The following is an 11368-nucleotide window of genomic DNA, read 5'->3' as shown; positions in this document are numbered from 1 at the left end:
ATTCGAGATTATGATTTTGGGACTAAACTTACTGTGAAAATTAAAAGTCTTATTATTAGTTTTAACTATTCTTCAAATGTATTACTTGAAGTTTCTTTTCAAGATAAATTTTGGAAATATTCCACCTATAGATTATGTTATTCTAATTATTTGTTTCATTTCAATGATTCACTATGAAATTGAGATTTATAGTTTTAGAAGAAAAATTTTAAATAAAATAAATCGAATTAGTAATGTATTATTTTGTTAAATGGTTTAACTCCAATGAATATTTTCTAAAATAAGTTAATTCAATATTTATCTAATTAAATTGTCTTAATTGTATTTTCTCAAAAATATCTGGAATTTAATTTTAAAAGTAATTGCTAATTGAGCCATGTTTCTTTTTCTTTTTCTTTTGCCAAGTGTTTATATTCCTTTACTTGGTGAATCATCAATTTGCAATAAACAATATTTTTTTTCAAAACCATCTTCTAGAAACATAATTTGAGGAACTCACTTCCCTCTCATCTTCCACACATCTCCCTCCTCTCCCTCAGTTCACCCGATCTCCTCTCCCCTCTTCATCGCCGCCGCACCGTCGGCCACTTCTACCACACCTCCGCTCCATTGATACTGCATATGTTGTTATTCTTGGTTTTGTTGTTATTGTTGTAGTGGCTCGCATCTCTCTCCTCTGTTTCTCTCTTCTATCCGCCGCCGCCTTCTAGGGTGGTCGTAGGTTGTCGTCAGCGATACTCCGACATCAATGGGTAATTCACTGTTATTCTTCCATCTAATGATTTAACTAATTTCAATTTTAGAACTTCAAACCCTAACTCACCCATTTGATTTTATTTTCCTGTTGTTGGTTGGGCCGCCCCTCTCCGTCGCTGGTGCCGCCTAACTTGGTGATGGTGTTGCTCTTGTTGTTGGTGTTGTTATCCTTACCTTCTCCTCACGTTTCTCTCATTGGCTTTCTCTCTCTACCCTTAAACTCGCGGTCATCTTGGGCCTTGATAGGTTGTCGTACACCTGTCAAAAATAAAATCCTAACGAATCCTCCTAACAATGTAGTAGGGTAAGTAGGGTCGAATCCACATAGAGATGGCTATTTAAATCTAGCTTTCAAAGTACGGTGAAACTAACGATGTCACGAAATTTAGGATTCAAGGTTTAAACTAAAATAAAAAGGAAAAAAAATTAAAAGATCTAGGGCAATGGTTCACCATGTTTATAGTTCAAAATCAATCAAAACATCATCAACAATTCAAGTATTCAGAGTATCTAGAGCACGAGTTAATCCTACGGTCAGGTCTTAACGCTCTCAATTCAACATATGCAGTACGGTCGCTAACATAATCAGAATTGCTAGTTGTAGGTAAGCTTCTAAAATTTGATCTTTCGATTCTAAATCCTATTAGCATGATTTAATCAAACAATTGATCAGATTGCAAAGATTAACAATATAAACCTAATCAACTAGAAATATCAATGAATAATCAAACCATCAACAATAATAATAAGGATTCATAATATAAACATGGATTCCCAAACCCTAGAAAGCGAACTACTCAATCATGAAATAAACAATGAAAACCAAATCTAAGAATGAAAACATAATTAAAAGCAATAAATAAAATAAAGAGAAAATTCGATAATACCTCAAAGAGTTACATTAATGGAGTTTGAAGAAAATCTAGGGTTCATGAAGGAGAAGAGAAAAAGAACGTGAAAGAGGAGTTCTAAGGGAATTGAAAACGTAAAGGAAAATAATAAGCATGGGGGAAAAATAATTCCCTTCAAGTATTTATAGTTTTCTATTTTCTAAAATAAAAAGTAAATATAAGAAAATAAAGTAGAAGTCGTCAATGATTGGTCGATGGCGTGATGACGTGGCGATGAAAAACCCGACGGCGAGAGAGACGTACGCAATGTGGTATTCGTCGACTTGGGCGCACTGTGGGCGCAGCCATGCGCTGTGAGCAGGCCAGCAACCGCTTAGTGAAGCGTGAGTGAGATGTGGGCGCAACGATGTTGCTGTGGGCGCAGCACTTGGGCTGTGGGCGCATCGAAGAAGAAAATGTGCGCTGTGGGCGCAGCACATCGTTGTGAGCAGGTCAGGCGCTTGGCAATGCTAGCGAGGGAGTGATGTGGGCGCAGCGCGCTCAGGTACCTCGCAGCTAGGGGGATGTGGGCGCATCGTTGTGAGATGAGGGCGCAGCGTTGTGGGCCGTGGGCGTATCTCACATTCGTGTCACCTTTGTTTATGTCATAACTCTCGTTCTACAATGCCCCTAGGGACGTGTGACCTATCGTTGGAAAGCTCTTTAAGTCTACTTTCTAGCCCAATCAAAATCGTCTCATTTCGATATGTAGAACTTGAGATATCATCAAAAGAGTGAACGCTTGTCCGATTTGATGCTTAGAAAAATAACGTTTAGCTTCATTGTTGACTCAAGATTATTTCTAGAGACATGTAGTGATCCTCAAGTCAACATCCCATCCGTTCATCATCCAAATCAACTATGAACACTACGAAAGCATCCAAATGATCATAAAATCACCTGAAATATTAAAGAAAACACAAACGGGGCGTAATAGAGTACAATAACGACAACTTATGCAAATGTGACTCTAAATGCAACTAAAATGAGACGAATACCTAGAAATGCAACCTAAAAGCGCCTAAAATACCCTATACAAATAAGATTCATCAGGCCTCGGCGCTGCCACTCTTTTGGCTCGTGAGGGTTGTTGCTGCTCATTCTGTTGTTGTTGATCTTATTGTCAATTGTTGTTTCCCACCTCGTTATTCATCTTGAGGGTATAAACTCAATCCCAATTCAATTCTCATCTATTTCTGGTTTAACTCTATTTCAATTGTAATAGCTTTGATAATTTAATTCTCACTGGTTTATTGGAGAATGTGAAAATAATTTCAATTGATTGATGATTAAGCATACGATTATGTGATGGAGAAATTTCAAAGTTATTGTTTGGTTTCAAAAAGAATTTCTAAATAATAATACAATTAAGATTTTATAGTTGATTACATAGATGGATTAGTATTTGAAGAGTTATTATCGAGCTATATAATTTCAATAATAATATTCGCTTGACAAATCCAATCTGATTTTGTTGAAAATCAATTGAGTCTTATGATTAGTTCTGAAATAGATTTGGAAAAATTAACCAAATATTACTAATACAATTCAATCAAGTTCTAGTTCGATTTGAATAAGTAGTTTATTGATTAGTGTCTTTATTTGATGAGGTGAATGGTTGGAGAACGATTAAGGAGAGTTGAATTATGGAGTTAAGCGAGAATTGATGATCAAAATCTATAGTCTTGGAGTCTATGTGTTGGTGATCAAAGGTACACATTGTCTAACCATCTTCGGTATTTTAAATTATAATTTGTGTGGAGTATGACAAATCATTAGCAATATTACGCGTTATATGAATGTATGTTTTGAATCGAGATTTGCAAATGAACTTATGAAACTTGTTGATTTTCTACTGATTTAATGAAATGATTATTGATTTCATTTATTGACTGATGAAATGTAACTGTCTTGAATTTGCAAATGCTTGTGAGTGGAGATTGAGCTAAGAATGTGCTTTCTAGGAGTTGAACCTATTGAGAGTTGATTTTGTGAATGAATTATTGTTATGATTGATCATGGAGTAGGAAAATGAATCCATGAGGCTAAGAATCATATAAATAAAAATTTAAATACAATCTAAGGTGTTAATGGTTAATCTAAGTAAAGATGAAACTCGCAAAGTCATCAATTTCACTTGAGTCCATAAAGTGTTTAAGGGACGAGTTTTTAAGGAATCATATCGAGAAGAGTTTACCATTATATCTATTAACCCACCTTTATTTGGGATTTCCATAAAAGTCGCATGCTATTATTTAAATTGTGGAATATGGAATGTAAGCTAGTTTTAAACAACAATAAGGCGTTTTAAATGAACTTCAGAGCTGGAACGATGGAAGCTAAAGATGTTTTCAAATTTTTTTTAAGTTCTTTAAACGACAGTAGCTTGCAAAAACAAAGGATTCTTTTACAAGTTCTAAAAAGAATTTTAATAATGAACTGATGTTTTTATATAATTAGAACTAAGTTAAAGTGTTTTAAAACTAGTTAATCTATAAAAAATTAATAGTTACCCTTATAGATAATAAAATCGGTTTGATTTAGTAAAGATTGTTTTAATATAAATGAAAAGTTGTTAATTGTTTTATAAAGACTCATTTCAGGCACACTAAGCTCACCTAGTTAAACTTAATAATTAGGATTAAATAATTATTGCAGTTTGAGTACTATAACATTGAATCATACTACAAATATAATTAATGTTTAGAAGGTAATGGTATTTTTGTTGTTGTGAAATAATATACTAGCAAGCTAGGTTAGGAGTTACATTAAACTTGAACATAGAATTGTCTTAATATGGAGTTCGGTTATTCATAAGTTGACGAATGGTAAATAGAGAAATATCTAATGAGTCTAACTCAAGGTAACATTTATGTGTATAACTAAAATTCATGAATTCAATTAATTGAATCAAAGGAGATTGTGACAAGATATGTAGAATTGAGAAAGAAGCTGATACATGATTGAGGGAATGAAACTTAAGTTTTGAGAACGAAATTATATAGATTAGCATCAAAGTAATTATGTATGGGAAATTAGCTATGTATGTGTGGCGTGATTCTCACATGCGTTAGTGATAAGCATCTTATTTGCAGGCGAGTGAAATGCTCGTAGCTGCCGTCTTGCAGGCGAGTGAAATGCTCGTAGCTGCCGTCTTGCAGGCGAGTGAAATGCTCGTAGCTGCCGTCTTGCAGGCGAGTTAAATTCTCGTAGCTGCCGTCTTGTAGGAAAGATCGATACTTGCAGCTGCCGTCCTGATTAGTCTTGCAAGAATATTGGTTAGTAGGAGGGTGACGACCCCCATAGTTTAGAGTCAGTCGGTCATGATGATCATAATTCGTATTCGCTTTCCCCGACCATAAATTAATATGTTATTGGTGAGTGTATACTACCGATTAGAGCCATGTTGGTTTGGTGAGTGAAATGATACCATGTGTATATTGGAACATAATGAACCTATGTATTGGAATTATGTCTGTAAGAATATTGCGAAGCAAATCTTGGAAATGTTACGGCAATGAGTGTTACTTTGAGTTAAGAATGTATATATTATGATTTTTACTTTGTGGCATATTTCATGGTTTGAAAATGGTTACATTTGGAGAAATATATGGGCTGTCATTATGAGTACATGTCAGATGAAGTATGATTGGAAGTGATCAAGAATATGAAAATAATTAGATGAGTGATAGGTCATGGGACTAACTTTTGATGAATTGTGAATTTGGAAGTGATGTGAGGAAATTATGATATGTGGATATTTCGTATTCTAAACTATTATTTCAATGATAATGACTTCGTGAAAGTGTGAAATGAATTTCAAATGAATTATGATGCTTTTATCAAACAATGTTTTTCTAAGTAATGTGATTTGAATAAGTGAAGTGTTTTCCAAAATGATCATGAAACAAAAACTAATACTATTTGAGCCACCTATCAAATATATTTTAGGTTGGACAGTGTGTACTCGTGTTCCCTGACTTTGTTCTCTGAACCTGTCCTGGTGGGGGCAGGGTTAAATTGTTTTGCAGGTTGGGATGATCATGTCTAGGTAAAAGGCAAAGGAATGTGTAGAGGTTAATGCAAGGTTTGTATGTGTCATGGCGGAAACAATTAAAGATCGTGTTCTAAGTTGCTCAAGGTGTGATTTAAGCTTTATTGAAGCTTGATATTTTGGGTTGATTGTAAATCGTTATTATTATTTTGCTTTGAATTACTATTAATTGTTTTGTAATTATCGGTAAGTAATATTAAGGCTTAAGCTGCTGGTTTGAGTTCAGTTGATTAAATATAGGCTAAGTGTGATAAGCAAGCAGCTTGTTATGGGCGGGCTATTACACTGGCCTTGGCTTTGGCGTGTGTTTTGCGCTTTGGCTTGCTGGGCGATGGCCCGGCTTCGTGTTGGGCCTTCGTCTGGCAGGCCTCGTCCGATGCTAATTCGTACGATACGCTACCGATTAAATTCTCGATTCCGGAATTTATTTCCGATACGAACAATATTTAATATTTCCGATTCCGGAATTAATTTCCGTTTCGAACAAATATTTAATATTTCCGTTTCCGGAATTATTTTTCGATTTCGATAATATTTTCGATTCTGACAATATTTACGTTTCCGGCAATGTTTCCGATTCCGGCAATATTTCCATTTCCAATAATATTTTCCGATACGTACCATGTTTTCGTTTCCGGCAACATCTACGACTTGGATAATATTTATATTTCCGATATGATCCATATTTCCGTTTCCGGCAATATCATCGTTTCCGGAGTATTCACTTGCTTGCCTTTGACGATCTTAGCTCCCAATGAAACCAAGATCCGTCGATTCCGAATATCCATAGATGGAGTATTTAATGCCATTAAATACTTGATCCGTTTACGTACTATTTGTGTGACCCTACGGGTTCAGTCAAGAGTAAGCTGTGGATTAATATCATTAATTCCACTTGAACTGAAGCGGCCTCTAGCTAGGCATTCAGCTCACTTGATCTCACTGAATTATTAACTTGTTAATTAATACTGAACCGCATTTATTAGACTTATCATTATATGCATAGTTGGGCCAAGGGCATTATTTCCTTCAGGTAGTCCATGGCCTTTTCTGGGACCGGATTGATCACCGTGTCCTATTTTTATTCAAAAGTTCCTCGATATCGCAGGTCACTGAGTTTAGGGAGTCGCGCTCGTACCTCGTCTTCCTTAGTGAAGCTTCTAGCTAAACAACTCGGTCCATTGACTATTTCAATTTAAAATAATATGATTGTTATAAAAGTTTAGTCCAGTCTAGCCTAGTTTAGTCAAATGTGGTCGTCGAATTAACATGTTTTGTCTGCCCTTACTTATGTTTTATTAGTATCATGATAGGATTGTTCGTTTAATAGAATCATGCTAGGATTATTATTGATTTATTATGTAGTACTCAGCTTTGCTGATTACGTGCTTTGTTTGTGTGTGTTGATCATGGCTATGCCTTATTGATCCTGTGATGACCCATTTCAGTGAGCAGTCTCTAAGGATCAATAAGCGTTGCCATCTACAGGTTTGAAGATGATGCATCATTGAGATCGGGATTAGAGAGCTTGTATTTATTTTGCCTTGCTAAGTGATTTGGGTTTTGTTAATTTGGACTTTAACTATTTACATTCTTTCTTTTCATTGATTGATTTTTGGGATTAAATCTATAATCGATTATTTATAAACCTAAAAGTTATTTTTATGTTTTCCGCTGCAAAATTCTGAATAAGCTGTTACGTTTTCACACGGGCGATAATACTTTGGTAATTCTCTATAGTTATATTTATAAAAGGGTTATTTAAGAAAAAGGGAATTATCGGGGTGTTACATTACCCTTATAAAAGAGAACCCCACTTCTTTCACTTTTTACCTCAAGTTTTCACTCGTAATTTTCCGGAAAACCCCTCAAAAATTTCGCCAACCCCACTCCAATTTTCCGGCGAGTATCTGGGGCAGTTCGTAGGAGCTCCTTGCTGACCACCACCACCCGCACCCTGCTGACCGCCACTTAGCTCGAGCTCCATGCTGTCCACCACCACCTCACCTGCTTGAGATGACCACCACCACCTCACCGGCTTGAGCTGACCACCACCACCTCACCTGCATCATGGACGACTTCGATCCTTCAACGTCGTAGTCGTCGGCCATGATGGACGCAAATTCATCGGAGGTTTGAATTTTTTTAGGGCGCCCAGAGATGGCTGCCCGAACCATGTACGGGCCGCCCACATATGGCGGCCCGAACCATGTACGGGCCGTCCAAAGATGGCGGCCGAAACATGGTTCCGGCCGCCATCTCTGAGCGGCCCGTACATGGTTTGGGCCGCCATCTCTGAGCGGCCCAAAAAAATTAATTAATTTTTTTTTGTATTTTGTTTCTAATTTCGGAATTTTAAGATAATTAAAAAAATAAAATTTATATAAGTTTTTGTTTATTTATTAATGTCGATTAAAAAAATAATAATGCCTTTATAATTTTTTTGTATATAATGCCTTTATGAAATATTTTTAATTTTAATTTTTAAGCATATATTTGTTTATTTAATAAGTTCAAAACACATTTTTGCCTTTATATATTTGTATATAATGCCTTTATGCCTTTATATATTTGTATCAAATGATATAAATAAGTTCAAAACACATTTTTTTTCTTATCGTCGAGTTAAAAATAAGTTATGAACTACGTTGTAATCTATCTATACTAATATATTAAAAGGCGTTGTGAAAAATTAACGTGTCACGTAGTACTCTCCTCACGCCACATCATCCACTCACCATGTAGTATGTAATGGCAACCAAAAATCAATACAATGAGGTTCGAACACCGGACCTCCAGTTTGGATGATAATTCTCATTACCATCTTAACTAACCACCAATTTTGGTTTATCTCTTCACATTAATTTATAAATAAATGTTCACATGAAATCTAAAACAAATAAATTTTTATGTGACTTTTCAATTTCTATATATGGGTTATTTTGAAAAGGAAAAAAAATTAAACATTATGACAACAATGAAGAAACATGATGTCATAAGTCTCATAAGAATCAACTATAGGATTGTCTTACATAGCTGCATATATATCTAATTTAGTGTTTATTAATTTGACGTACTTAGTTCCACGAGAAAATAAATTATACAAATTGTAAGATGATATGATTGAAAACTTACTTGCCATGATAAATGACTTAGCGTGCATGTGTAGTTGACAAACTTAACACAAGTATTTTGGTCAAATATTGAGCTCAAGAAAAATCTAAAACATTAGTTATTCAATGTAACAACCGGGGCATTGCCCGAGTCACACACTAGTTATATAATTTAATTGGTGATTTCGTTATTTAAATTTCATGGCATTTGTCAAATTATATATGAATATGATGTTTAAAAAATAAATTCAATGTACGTTATCCTCCTCCTCCTCCTCCTCGTCGCCTGCAATTTTATGGTGTTTGAGGTGTGTAGTACGGTGTGTGCGGTGGTCTTGGACGTGAATGGTGGTTGACGGCAAGAGAGGGAGGGTGAAGGGTGAGGGTGGTGGTTGACGGCAGGAGAGGGAGGGTGAGGGTGAAGGGCTAAGGTGAGAGGGGAAGGAGAGGGAGGGAGTTAATTTTAATAAGGGTAATAACGCATTTTTGCCATTAAAATGAGGGCATTTTTAGCGAAATATGACGTCGAATAAAAACCCCATAATAAAAGTGTCGTTAATACCAATTGCTTGTTGGTTCAGTGGTGATTGGGACTGAACTTGGTAGGGAGAACCCGTGTTCGATCCCCCGCAACAACAATTGGGAGGGGACTGTAACCTAACCACCCAGAACTCGCCCCGAATGCGGATTAGCCCTAAGGGTGAACCGGGTACAACGCTCAGATTGTGCAGGGGTGTGCATGGTGCTCCTGGTGCACCTGTCCAAAAACGCACATAAATAACAATAAAACGCAACAAAAAAATAAAAACCGCAAAAAAAAACGAACGGAGAAAATAAATCATAAACAAAAGAACATTAACAAGTAAACTAAAAGAACATTAACAAAAAGCCAAAAAGAACACTAATATAAAACGCAAAAAATATTAAAACAAAACGCAAAAAAACGAAAAAGAACATAATAAATTAAACAGAAAGAACATGATAGAGTAAACGAAAAGAACATTAACCAAAACCTGAAAAGAACACTAATATTAAAAAACCAAAGAAAAGGTAAAAAACGAAAAGAATATATTCTCTCTTCTGATAAACTATAAAAAGAACAACTATTTTTCAAAAAAACATCATGTGAAATATGCAACAGAAAAACAAAAAAAAAAAAAAATCAGAAAGAACATGATAGAGTAAACGAAAAGAACATTAACCAAAACCTGAAAAGAACACTAATGTTAAAAAACCAAAGAAAAGGTAAAAAACGAAAAGAATATATTCTCTCTCCTGGTAAATTATAAAAAGAACAACTATTTTTCAAAAAGAACATCATGTGAAAAGTGCAACAGAAAAAAAAACAAAAAAAATCAAAAAGAACATAATAACGTAAAATAAAAGAACATTAACAAAAACCTGAAAAAAAAAATTAACAAAAACCTGAAAAGAACATATCAAGTAAAACTCTAATATTAACAAATCAGATAAAAGATACAAATATGAAATGAACATATTCGTTCTCATTTAAAATTTTATAAAAAGAACATCATGAGAAAAATGCAGGATAAATAGAACAAGATAATAATACTTGAAAATTTTAAAAAAAAATGTCAAAAAACCTAAAAAGAACATAAACCATTAAAAATAAAAGAACAAAACAAAATTAATCAAAACAGAAAACTACAGGGGGAAAAAGCAACATATGAGAAAGAACAACAAAAGTAAAAGAAAAGAACAATAAACAAAAGTAAAAGAACAACAAAAGAACAATATTATTTAAAGAATGTAATTGAAAAAGAACCACAAAGTCTGGAAAAAAGAACAACATTATTTTTAAGATTAATGTTCTTTTAAAAGGTCTTTTTGTTCTTTTAATAAAACGACGATACTTGGAAGGACGAAAATTATATTTCAAAGAAGGAATTATATGTATGTTCTTTTAAAAGTAGTTATTGTACTTCTAATACAATTTATTTTTCATTTTCTATATATATTATATATATATAGAAAATGAAAAATAAAACAAATAAAAAAAAGGAGGAAGGAGAAGAAATATAAGCAGTGTTCATAATCAGAACGATGTACTTGTTTTAATTCCGTTATTTTATTTATCAAAAATAACTCAACACAACACTGTAAATATGTAAAAGAACAATTAGTGAAGATATAGAAGAACAAACAATGCTGATGACACATAAATAATATGTTATAAAAAAGAACATTAGAATTTAAAAAGAACATAGAAATAAGAACAAGGAAGTGTACCTTAATCACCCGATGCACATTCATCAGCAGCATCAATATCTTTGAATCGATAAAAAGATACAAAAAGTAGCGAAATTAAACTAGTATTTTGCTTAATTAGCTAGTTTTCGATAAACGAAATTCAATTAAAATCACATGTTAGAGAGAGGAGGAGGAGAAAATGTATTTCGAACTTTCTCTATCATAAAATCTCCCTTTTGTAGAGAGAAAATAAAACCTCTCATCTTTCTCTCTCTAAAATGTGTTTCTAAAATGAGAAATGATTGAATTCAATAGGAGAAATATTATATATATATAGAAAATGA

Source organism: Spinacia oleracea, chromosome 5, assembly GCF_020520425.1.
Source record: "Spinacia oleracea cultivar Varoflay chromosome 5, BTI_SOV_V1, whole genome shotgun sequence".
In the NCBI taxonomy this organism is placed as follows: Eukaryota; Viridiplantae; Streptophyta; class Magnoliopsida; order Caryophyllales; family Amaranthaceae; genus Spinacia; species Spinacia oleracea.
The sequence above is the reverse complement of the archived record's forward strand: the minus strand, read 5'-3'. Positions refer to the sequence as shown.